We start from the raw sequence: 12,775 nt of genomic DNA, 5'->3' as shown, positions 1-12,775 counted from the left end.
TCAATTTCCCTTACTGGACATTTTTCACCTTTTGGGGTGAGGCTCAATTTCCCCCACTGGAAATTTCTTGCCTTTTCTACTACTGGAGGTTTGTGTGAGGTTCAATCCCTGCCAAGAGGGATGTCTTGCCTCTTTTTAACCTCTAAGCCACCTTGACCAAGGAGTACTTCACCACACCCCCCACCCCCCTGCAGCTTTCTTACCTTAGTCCCGACCACCAAGGAAATACTTTACCAGCTCACACAGCTTCTCCTTCCTTGGTCTGTGCACAGAGTCATCACCACCGTATGTGAGGATCCTTTAAGCTAGGTTGCTGGCCAGTTTTTTTTTTTCCCGTGTTGCTCAGGTTATTCCTCGCACTGGGTGGGTCTTGATTTCTCACCCCTGAGGTTGCCACAAGGGGACGGGGTGCACCTCCTCATGAGAGAGAACCAGAGACCATCCCTGGAGGGGAATGTAATCACGGGCGAGCCCCCAAATTGTTATATGTAAAGTTTCAATGCCGCAAAACAAATAGCACTCAAATATAAAATTTTCTTTTTGATTCTCAGGAAGGCAATGTACTTCTATAGAAGAGTGCAACCTTACAGATGGAGCAATGGTGAGCACACACTTGGACAAGGGAGGGGAAAGAGTTCTTATCCCTGACTCGTGTGGACCCTGCTGCTGTATCCTTCCCTTATTGGCTAGGGTTAGACCACACAGGCTAAACTAATTCCAATTGGCTAATTTAAAGAGAGTGATGGGGTGAGTGGTTTGGCGGGAAAAATGGCTATGACAGAGCAGGTAATTGGAATGAGTCAGGGTGGAGTAGGTAATCGAAAAAGGTTGCTTTATGAGGAAGTTAAGTTTAAAAGTAGAAGGCAAAGAATTGAACATACTGGCATATTGATTATTTGAAAAGAAATTTAGAACTTATATCTAACGGTGAGACTCCTGTCTGTACAAAAAAAATTATAAAATTAGCCAGATGTGGCATGTGCCTGTGGTCCCAGCTATTCTGGAGGCTAAACTGGGAGGATTGCTTGAGCCCTCCCACCTCAGGAGTTCAAGGCTGAAATGGGCTATGATCATGCCACTGCACTCAGACCTCGGCAACAGAGTGAGACTTGTATCAGAAAGAGAAGAGAAGAGAAGAAAAGAAAAGAAAAGAAAAGAAAAGAAAAGAAAAGAAAAGAAGAAAAGAAAAGCTTATAATCCTGGCTGGGCACAGTCATGGCTCACATCTGTAATCTCAGCACTTTGAGAGGTGGAAGCAGGCAGGTCACTTGAGTCCAGGGGTTCTAGACCAGCCTGGGCAACATGGTGAAACCCCATAACTGCAAACAATACAAAAATTAGCCAGGCATGGTGTCATGCACCTGTAGTCCCACTTTGGGTAGCTGAGGTAGGAGGATCACTTGAACCTGGGAAGTCAAGGCTGCAGTGAGCCTGATCATGCCACTGAACTCCAGACTGGGTGACAGAGTGAGATCCTGTTTCAAAAAAAAAATACATAAAAATAAATTTATTTCTTTCCTTCCTTCCTTCCTTCCTTCCTTCTTTCCTTCCTTCCTCCTTCCTTCCTTCTTTCCTTTCCTTCCTTCCTTCCTTCTTTATCTCTCTCTCTCTCTCTCTCTTTCTTTCCTCCTTTTTCTTTCTTTCTCTCGAGACAAAGTTTCACTCTTGTTGCCCAGGCTGGAGTGCAATGGCACAATCTCACCCACTGCAGCCTCTGCCTCCCAGGTTCAAGTGTTTCTCCTGCCTCAGCCTCCCAAATAGCTGAAATTAGAGGCACCCACCACCATGCCTGGTTAATTTTTTTGGATTTTTAGTGGAGATGGGATGTCATGATGTTGGCCAGGCTGTTCTCAGACCCTTGACCTCAGGTGATCTACCCACCTCTGCCTCCCAAAGTGCTGGGATTACAGGGGTGAGCCTCCATGCCCAGTAATAAATTTCAACAAAGAAAATGTTACAATCTTGTTACAGGTATGCCAAGATCATATGCCTCCTGCATAGTAATAGACCAATACACTGAGACAGCATGGTTTGCAGCAGAGAAAGAGTTTAATGATTGCAGGGCAGCCAAGTAGAGAGATGAGAGGAATCGTCAAATCCATATCCTCCAGGGAGTTCTGGACTGGGGTTTTTAAGGAGATTTTGGAGGGCAAGGGGCTGGAAAATTGGGGCTGTTGATTCATTGTGGCAAGGGGATGAGATCATCAGGATGTGGAAACTTCATTCATTGGTGAGTCAACTTCTCATAGAATCCTACAGACCAGCTGGCATCAGTAGTTTCAGTATGCAGGATCTGAAAGAATATCTGAAATGGAAAACAATATTTCACAATGCTTAAGTTGCTATCTCTAGAACAGTTCAGGGGAAGTATAATCTTGTGACAGAGTTTGTGTGATTCCAGCGCAGTAGGTTGTAAACAACTATGAGGAAACAGGTCAGAGAACAAGCTGGCCTAATGATTAATGCTGCATGTGCTGCAAGCTTGGTTTGTTTTCATTTCTCCATCTCCCTTTTTCACTGATTAATTTTATAAAGTTTATAGGAACAGTTTTGATCCTGTTAAATTTCTTTTAACTTTGGAGCACTGACTTCATTTTTTTGCAGTCTGTATTTCCAGGATGGCTATTCCCAGTTTTTTGCTGGAATAAACTCATTAAAACTGAATTCTCATTCTTTTGGTTATTTCAGGTTGACAGTTTTATAGAGCTATATACACCTTGTTACCTGCTACATCATGTAGCTATTTATTATTGTTATTTATTTCTTGTCTTTTATTTTATTTTCCACTAAAATATAAATACCACAAGGGCAGAGATTTTCCTGTTGGGTTAACCTGTATGTCCTCCAGAACGTAGTATTTCATGAGGTATATAAACCACATTTTCTTTATCTGTTTATTTTACTGGACACCTAGGTTGATTCCTTATCTTGCCTATTGTGAATAGCGCTGCAATAAATAGGCGGATGCCAATGTCTCTTCTATGTAATGATTTCCTTTGCCTTGGATAACTTCCCAGTAGTAGGATTGCTGGATCATACAGTAGTTCTATTTATCTTTTTTTGAGACGGAATTTCCCTCTTGTCACCCAAGCTGGAGTGCAATGGCGCCATCTCAGCTCCCTGCAACCTCTGCCTCCTGGGTTCAAGTGATTATCCTGCCTCAGCCTCTCAAGTAGCTGGGATTACAGGCACACATCACTATGCCCAGCTAATTTTTGTATTTTTGGTAGAAACTAGGTTTCACCATGTTGGCCAGGCTGATCTCAAACTCCTGACCTCAGGTGATCCACCCACCTCGGCTTCCCAAAGTGCTGGGATTACAGGTGTGAGGCACTGTGCCCAGTCCTATTTGTCATTTTTAAAGGGAGCTCCATACTGTTCTCTATAGTGGCTATAAGGGTTGCATTCTCACCAACAGTGTATACAAGCTCCCTTTTCTTGGCCAAGTGCAGTGGCTCATGCCTATAATCCCAGCACTTTGGGAGGTTGAGGCAGGAGGATCACTTGAGCCCAGGAGTTCGAGACCATCCTGGGCAACACAGCGAGACTCCATCTCTAAAAAAAAAAAAAAGAAAGAAAGAAAAATTCCCTTTTCTCTGCATCCTCACCAGCATTTGTTGTTTTTTGTCTTTTTGAAATTGTCATCCTAACTGGGGTGAGATAATACCTCACTGTGGTTTTGATTTGCATTTCCCTGATGATTGGTGATATTGAGCATTTTTCATATATTTGTTGGATTTGACCATTTGTATATCTTCTTCTGAGAAGTTTCTATTTCTATTATTTGCCCATTTTAAAATCAGATTATTTGTTATTTTGCTGTTGTGATGTTTCAGTTCTTTGTATATTCTGCATATTAATCTCCTGTCAGATGAGTAGTGTGCACATCTTTTCTCTCATTCTGTAGGTTGTCTTTTCACTCTGTTGATTGTTTCCTTTGCTGTGCAGAAGCTTTTTAGTTTGATATAATTCTATTGGCTTATTTTTGCTTTTTTCCCCTATACTTTTGAGGTCTGATTTATAAAATCTTCTCCCAGACCAATGTCCTGAAGCATTTTCCCTATGTTTTCTTCTAGCAGTATTATTGTTTTGGGTTTGACATTTGGGTCTTTGATCCATGTTCAGTAGATTTTTGTATAGGGCGAGAGGTGGGGGTCTAGTTTCATTCTTCTCTATATGCATATCTAGTTTATCTAGACACATTTTTTAGAGAGACTGTCCCTTCCCCCATGAGTGTTCTTGGCACCTCTGTTAAAAATCAGTTGGCTGTAGATATGTGGACTACTTTTGGGGTTCTCTATTTTGTTCTATTGGTCTATGTGTCTGTTTCATGCCAGTATCATGCGTTTTGATTACTCCAGGTTTGTAGTATATTTTGAGTTCTGGTAGTGTGATGACTCCAGCTTTTTTCTTTTGCTCAGGATTGCTTTGGATACTTGGGGTCTTTTGTGGTTCCACACGAATTTTAGGATTTTTTTTCTATTTCTCTGAAGAAGGTCATTGTTATTTTAATAGCAATTGCACTTAATCTGTAGATTACTAGGGGAGAGTATTGTCATTTTAAGAATATTAATTATTTCAGTCCATGAGCTTGAGACATCTTTCCTTTTTTTCTTTTTTTTCTTTTTGAGATGGGGTCCCACTCTGTCATCCAGGCTGGAGGCTGGAGTGCAGTGGTGCAATCTTGGCTCACTGCAATCTCTCCCTCCTGGGCTCAAGAGATCCTCCCACTTCAGCTTCTCCAGTAGCTGGGACTACAGGCATGTGCCGTCATGCCTAGCTAATTTTTGTAGTTTTTGTGAGATGGGTTCTTACTGTGTTGTCCAGACTGGTCTGGAACTCCTGGACTCAAGTGTTCTGCCTGCCTCGGCCTACCAAAGTGCTGGGATTACAGGAGGGAGCCACTGCACCTGGCTGTCTTTCCATTTTTTTGGTATCCTCTTCAATTTCTTTCATCAGTGCTTTGTATTCCTCATAGAGGTCTTTTGCTTCCTTGGTTAAATTTATACCTAGGTATTTTATTTCATTTTATAGCTGTCATAAATGGGATTGCCTTCTTGATTTCCTTATCAGCTATTTAATCGTTCATATATAGGAGCACCACTGATTTTTTTATATTAGTTTTTTATCTTACAGCTGTACTAAATTTGTTTACCAGTGCTAAGTTTTTTGGTAGCATCTTTAGGTTTTTCTGTATGTAAAATCATGTTGTCTGCAAACAGGAACAATTTGACTTTCTCCTTTCCCATTTGGATGCCCTTTATTTCTTGCCTGATTGTTCTGGCTAGGAGTTCCAGTACTATGTTGAATAGGAGTGATGAAAGTGAGCAACCTTGCCTTTTTTTTTTTTTTTTTTTTTTTTTTTTTTTTTTTGAGATAGAGTCTCACTCTACTCCCAGGCTGGAGTGCAGTGGCCCAATCTTGGCTCACTGCAACCTCTGCCTCCCAGGTTCAAGCAATTCTCATGCCTCAGCCTCCCAAGGAGCTGGGACTACAGATGCGCCACCACATCTGGCTAATTTTTTGTATTTTTAGTAGAGACAGGGTTTCGCCATGTTGGCCAGGCTGGTCTTGAACTCCTGGGCTCAAGTGATCTGCCTGCCTCAGCCTCCCAAAGTGCTGAGATTACAGGTGTGAGCCACTATGCCTGGCTGGCAACTTTGTCTTGTTCCATTTCTTAGAGGAAAATCTTTTAGCTTTTCCCTATTCAGTGAGATGTTAGCTGAGGTTTGTCTTACATAGCCTTCATTATGCTGAGGTACTTTCTTTCTATACCTAATTTATTAAGGGTTTTCATCTTGAAGGGATGTTGTGTTTTATCAGAAGCTTGTTCTGCATCTATTGAGATGATAATAAGCTTTTTGTCCTTAATTCTATTGATGCAATATATAACATTTATTAATATGCATATGTTGAACCATTTTTACTTTCCTGGAATACATTCCGTGTGATCACTGCTTATTATCTTTTTGATATGTTATTGGATTTTGTTTGCTAGTATTTTGTTGAAGATGTTTGTGTCTGTGTTCATCAGAGATACTGGCCTGTAGTTTTCTTTGTTTATTGTGTTGATTCTGGAATCGGAGTCATGCTGGCCTCATAGAATGAGTTAAGAAGAATTCTCTCTGCTTCAACATTTTGAATATGAGAAAAATTGGTATTAATCATTTAAAGGTTTGGCCGGGTGCAGTGGCTCACGCCTGTAATCCCAGCACTTTGGGAAGCTGAGGAGGGTGGATCACCTGAGGTCAGGAATTCGAGACCAGGCTGGCCAACATGGCAAAACCCCATCTCTACCAAAAATACAAAAATAAGCTGGGTGTGGTGGCACGCGTCTGTAGTCCCAGCTACTCGGGAAGCTGAGACAGGAGAATCACTTGAATCTGAGAGGCAGAGATTGCAGTGAGCTGGGATCACACCATTGCACTCAGGACTGGGCAACACAGCAAGACCCTGTTTAAAAAAAAAATTCTTTAAAGGTTTGGTAGAACTCAGCAGTGAAGCCATCTGGTCCTGGACTTTTCGTTGTTGAAGCGCTTTTTATTAGTGATTCAATCTCATTACTTGTTATTGATTTGTTCAGGTTTTCTATTTCTTCTCAGTAGGTTGCATGTGTCCAGGAATCTATCCATTTCCTCCAGGCTTTCTCATTTATTGGCACATCATTGTGCATAGTGGTCACTAATGAGTCTTTATATTTCTATGGTATCCATTGTGATATCTTCATTTTTGGCTTTTGATTTTATTTATTTGGATCTTCTCTCTTTTTTTCTTAGTCTAGCTAATGGTTTTTTTATTTTGTTTATCTTTTCAAAAACCAAATTTTTGTTTCATTTATCTTTTGTGGTTTTTTTTTAAGTCTCCATTTTGTTTGTTTCTGCTCTGTTCTTATTATTTCTTTCCTTCTACTAATTTTGGGTTTGGTTATTTCTTTCCTTCTACTAATTTTGAGTTCTTGCTTTTCTAGTTCCTTGAGGTGCCATTAGGTTATTAGAAATTTTAGAAATCTTTCTAGTTTTTAGATGTAGGCATTATTGCTATAAACTTGCCTCTTAATACTGCTTTTGCTGTGTCCCATAAGATTTTTTTTTGTTTTCTGTTTTGTTTTGTTTTGTTTGTTTTGAGATGGAGTCTTGCTCTGTCACCCAGGCTAGAGTGCAGTGGCATGATCTTGGCTTACTGCAACCTCCACCTCCCAGGTTCAAGCAATTCTCCTGCCTTAGCCTCCCAAGTAGCTGGGATTACAGGTGTCTGCCACCACACCTGGCTAATTATTTTTTTGTATTTTTGGTAGAGATGGGGGTTTCACCATGTTGGCCAGGCTGGTCTTGAACGCCTAACCTCGTGATCCGCCTGCCTCAGCCTCCCAAAGTGCTGAGATTACAGGCGTGAGTCACTGCATGCAGCCAAATTTTGATACATTGCCTTTCTTTCTTTCTCTTTCTCGCTTTCTTTCTTTCTTTCTTTTGTTTTTGAGTTGAAAAGCTTTGTTAAAGCAAATTTGCACTGGTTTACAAAACTTCCTGAAGTATTTTAAGATGCTATCCACTAAAACTATGCCTTAAAAGTTAGCTTTTCTAAAAAAACACTGTTCATCTTCACAAGGGCAATTTTCATGTATTAAACTGTGTATAGTGTTTTAAAGAGCTATATTCCTCAAAATAAACTATATAAAAAAGATTAAAAGTCCTCTTCATTTATGTCCCCTAAGTTCCATGCCTTTCTGAAGAGGCAGATGTCTTATGCTCAGATTCCCTTCCTGCACCACCCATCCCCCCAAAAGAATCCCTTTATTATGACCTTGTCTTCTTCTACCACACAATAGTCAGTCTGATTTTATCCATGACTGGATTACTATATACATATCCCCATTTTCTATGACCTAAGTTTCCCTCTCTTCATTTATGTAGTTTTCTATCATCAATGAAAAGTCAAGAGAGATGTGAGTCTGATCTTATTTGTTACTCAAAAAATCTTATTTCTGACTGGATTCAGACTTGGAAGCAGAAACTCGCAGAGAGGAAAGTCTGCGTCTCTTGGCAATTTGTTTCTGGGGCTTCTCTTTAGCCTCCTTCATGCTCTTGGCCAAAAGTTTAGCGTATTCTGCAGCCTCTTCCTTATTTTTCTTAGTACGCTGCTTCTTCAGAGCAGTACACCACCGATTGCGCTGCAGGACATGTGGAGTAACAAGCCGCTGAATCTTGGGTGCTTTGGTCCTAGGCTTCTTACCTTCTTTGTTTAAGGGCTTTCTTACAACATACTGGTGGACATCATTTTCTTTAGAGAGATTGAAAAGTTTGAGGATTCTGCTAGCTCTTTTGAGCCCCAGGCAATGAGGCACCGTAGTATCAGTCTGTCCAGGAATATCTTTCTCTCCCGTTTTTACAATAACCAAGTTGAGAATGCTAAGATTGGCATCCACAATGCAACCACAAACTTCTTTCTTTCTTTCTCCAGTTCTCCTTGGTCTGTAAGAGGACCTTACTCCGCAGCAGGCGGACACGGCCATGGGTCATGACACCCTTCTTCATGGGGAAACCTTGTTTGTAGTTCTCACCACTGATTTGGGCCACATAACCCTTCCATTCTTCACCCAGAGAATCAGCAGCTACTTTTGTGGCCATAGGCTTCTCATAAAAAGTACGAAGTTTGAGTTCCTCTTCAATGAGTTTCTGGCTGTCAGTGGCTGGGAAGGAGATGCTCAGCTTCATCTTGAAGTAGCTGAATGCCTCCGTGGAGCCATGGAAAAGAGTGATACATTGTGTTTCTAGTTTTATTTGCTTCAAGGAATTTTTTTGATTTCCTGCTTAATTTCTTCTTTGACCCATTGGCCATTAGGGAGTATGTGGCTTAATTTTCGTATATTTGTATAATTTTAAATGTTCCCCTTGTTATTGATGCCTAGTTTTATTACACTGTGGTCACATAAGATACCTGATATGATTTTTTTTTTTTGAGACAGTCTTACTCTGTCACCCAGTGTTGGGAACAGGCCCCCAAATCTGGCCATAAACTGCCCCCAAAACTGACCATAAACAAAATCTCTTCAGCACTGTGACATGTTCGTGATGGCCATGACACCCACACTGAAGGTTGTGGGTTTACCGAAATGAGGGCAAGGAACCCCTGGCCCAACCAGGGTGGAAAACCGCTTAAGGTGTTCCTAAGCCACAAACAATAGCATGAGCGATCTGTGCCTGAAGGACATGTTCCTGCTGCAGATAACTAGGCAAAGCTCATCCCTTTGTTTTGGCCCATCCCTTTGTTTCCCATTTTAGTTAATCTATAATCTATAGAAACAATGCTTATCACTGGCTTGCTGTCAATAAGTATGTGGGTAAAACTCTGTTCGTGGCTTTCAGCTCTGAAGGCTGTCAGCCACCTGATTCCTCACTCCACACTCTATATTTCTGTGTGTGTGTCTAATTCCTCCAGTGCCACTGGGTTAGGGTCTCCACAACAAAGCTGGTCTCTGCACCCAGGCTGCAGTGCAGTGGCATGATTTTAGCTCACCGAAACCTCTGCCTCCTGGGTTCAAGAAATTCTCCTGCCTCAGCCTCCTAGGTAGCTGGGATTACAGGTGTATGCCACCATACCCAGCTAATTTTTGCATTTTTTAGTAGAGACCGGGTTTCACCATGTTGGCCAGGCTGGTCTCGAACTCCTGACCTCAGGTGATCTGCCCACCTGGGCCTCCCAAAGTGCTGGGATTATAGGTGTGAGCCACTGCACCCAGCTTTGATATGATATTTTAATTGTTGTTGTTTTGAGACAGAGTCTCACTCTGTCACCCAGGCTGAAGTGCAGTGGCCCGATCTCGGCTCACCACAACCTCCAACCTCCCGAGTTCAAGTGATTCTCCTGCATCAGCCTCAATAGAAGCTGGGATTACAGGTGTCTGCCATCATGCCCAGCTAATTTTTGAATTTCTAGTAGAGACAGGATTTCCCCATGTTGGCCAGGCTGGTCTTGAACTCCTGACCTCAAGTGATCCGCTTGCCTTGGCATCCCAAAGTGCTGGGATTACAGGTGTGAGCCACCACACCTGGCCCGGCCTTGATACGATTTTAACTACAATTTTTTTAAAGACTCTTTTGTTTGTTTTGTGTACTAACATGTGGTTAATCCTGGAGAATGTTCCATGTGCTAATAAGAATGTGTATTCTGCAGCTGATGAGTAAAATGTACTGTAAATGTCTCTCAGTTGCATTTGGTCTGTGGCGCTGTTTAAATCTGATGTTTCTTTGTTGATTTTCTGTCTAGATGGTCTTTCCAATGGTAAGTATGGGGCGTTGAGGTCCTCAACTATTATTGAATTACAGTCTATCTCTCTCTTTAAATCTAATAATATTTCTCTTATATATCTAAGTGCTCCAGTGTTGGGTGTATGTATATTTAAAATTGTCATATTATTGTGCTGAAGTGATGTTTCTATTATTATATAATGGTCATCTTTGTTCTTTTTTTTAAAATTTTATTGTTATTATACTTTAAGTTTTAGGGTACATGTGCACAATGTGCAGTTTTGTTACATATGTATACATGTGCTATGTTGGTGTGCTGCACCCATTAACTCATCATTTAGCATTAGGTATATCTCCTAATGCTATCCCTCCCCCCTCCCCCCACCCCAGAACAGGCCCCGGTGTGTGATGTTCCCTTTTCTGTGTCCATGTGTTCTCATTGCTCAATTTCCACCTATAAGTGAGAACATGCGGTGTTTGGTTTTTTGTCCTTGCGATAGTTTGCTGAGAATGATGGTTTCCAGATTCTTCCATGTCCCTACAAAGGACATGAACTCATCATTTTTTATGGCTGCATAGTATTCCATGGTGTATATGTGCCACATTTTCTTAATCCAGTCTATCATTGTTGGACATTTAGGTTGGTTCCAAGTCTTTGCTATTGTGAATAGTGCCGCTATAAACGTATGTGTGCATGTGTCTTTATAGCAGCATGATTTATAATCCTTTGGGTATATACCCAGTAATGGGATGGCTGGGTCAAATGGTATTTCTAGTTCTAGATACCTGAGGAATCACCACACTGACTTCCACAAGGGTTGAACTAGTTTACAGTCCCACCAACAGTGTAAAACTGTTCCTATTTCTCCACATCCTCTCCAGCACCTGTTGTTTCCTGACTTTTTAATGATCACCATTCTAACTGGTGTGAGGTGGTATCTCATTGTGGTTTTGATTTGCATTTCTCTGATGGCCAGTGATAATGAGCATTTTTTCATGTGTTTTTTGGCTGCATAAATGTCTTCTTTGGAGAAGTGTCTGTTCATATCCTTTGCCCACTTTTTGATGGGGTTGTTTGTTTTTTTCTTGTAAATTTGTTTGAGTTCATTGTAGATTCTGGATATTAGCCCTTTGTCAGATTAGTAGGTTGCGAAAATTTTCTCCCATTTTGTAGGTTGCCTGTTCACTCTGATGGTAGTTTCTTTTGCTGTGCAGAAGCTCTTTAGTTTAATTAGATCCCATTTGTCAATTTTGTCTTCTGTTGCCATTGCTTTTGGTGTTTTAGACATGAAGTCCTTGCCCATGCCTATGTCCTGAATGGTATTGCCTAGGTTTTCTTCTAGGGTTTTTATGGTTTTAGGTCTAACATTTAAGTCTTTAATCCATCTTGAATTAATTTTTGTATGAGGTGTAAGGAAGGGATACAGTTTCAGCTTTCTACATATGGCTAGTCAGTTTTCCCAGCACCATTTATTAAATAGGGAATCCTTTCCACATTGCTTGTTTTCATCAGGTTTGTCAAAGATCAGATAGTTGTAGATATGCAGCATTATTTCTGAGGGCTCTGTTCTGTTCCATTGATCTATATCTCTGTTTTGGTACCAGTACCATGCTGTTTTGGTTACTGTAGCCTTGTAGTACAGTTTGAAGTCAGGTAGTGTGATGCCTCCAGCTTTGTTCTTTTGGCTTAGGATTGACTTGGTGATGAGGGCTCTTTTTTGGTTCCATATGAACTTTAAATTAGTTTTTTCCAATTCTGTGAAGAAAGTCATTGGTAGCTTGATGGGGATGGCATTGAATGTGTAAATTACCTTGGGCAGTATGGCCATTTTCACAATATTGGTTCTTCCTACCCATGAGCATGGAATGTTCTTCCATTTGTTTGTATCCTCTTTTATTTCATTGAGCAGTGGTTTGTAGTTCTCCTTGAAGAGGTCCTTCATATCTCATGTAAGTTGAATCCCTAGGTATTTTATTCTCTTTGAAGCAATTGTGAAAGGGAGTTCACTCATGATTGGGCTCTCTGTTTGTCTGTTGTTGGTGTATAAGAATGCTTGTGATTTTTGTACATTGATTTTGTATCCTGAGACTTTGCTGAAGTTGTTTATCAGCTTGAGGAGATTTTGGGCTGAGACGATGGGGTTTTCTAGATATACAATCATGTCATCTGCAAACAGGGACAATTTGACTTCCTCTTTTCCTAATTGAATACCCTTTATTTCCTTCTGCTGCCTAATTGCCCTGGCCAGAACTTCCAACACTATGTTGAATAGGAGTGGTGAGAGAGGGCATCCCTGTCTTGTGCCAGTTTTCAAAGGGAATGCTTCCAGTTTTTGTCCATTTAGTATGATATTGGCTGTGGGTTTGTCATAGATAGCTATTATTTTGAGATACATCCCATCAATACCTAATTTTTTGAGAGTTTTTAGCATAAAGGTTGTTGAATTTTGTCAAAGGTCTTTTGTGCATCTATTGAGATAATCATGTGGTTTTTGTCTTTGATTCTGTTTATATGCTGGATTACATTTATT

The 12,775-nt window shown here is 40.8% G+C and overlaps 1 pseudogene; it reads right to left on the bottom strand.

Annotated features, from left to right (window-relative positions):
• Positions 1–7,960: 7,960 nt before the first annotated feature.
• LOC472973 (small ribosomal subunit protein eS6-like) lies at positions 7,961–8,711 on the bottom strand (annotated as a pseudogene).
• Between the last annotated feature and the right edge of the window lie 4,064 nt (positions 8,712–12,775).

The sequence above is a fragment of the Pan troglodytes genome, chromosome 11 (genome assembly GCF_028858775.2).
Source record: "Pan troglodytes isolate AG18354 chromosome 11, NHGRI_mPanTro3-v2.0_pri, whole genome shotgun sequence".
NCBI classification, from domain to species: Eukaryota; Metazoa; Chordata; class Mammalia; order Primates; family Hominidae; genus Pan; species Pan troglodytes.
The sequence above is the reverse complement of the archived record's forward strand: the minus strand, read 5'-3'. Positions and strand labels throughout refer to the sequence as shown.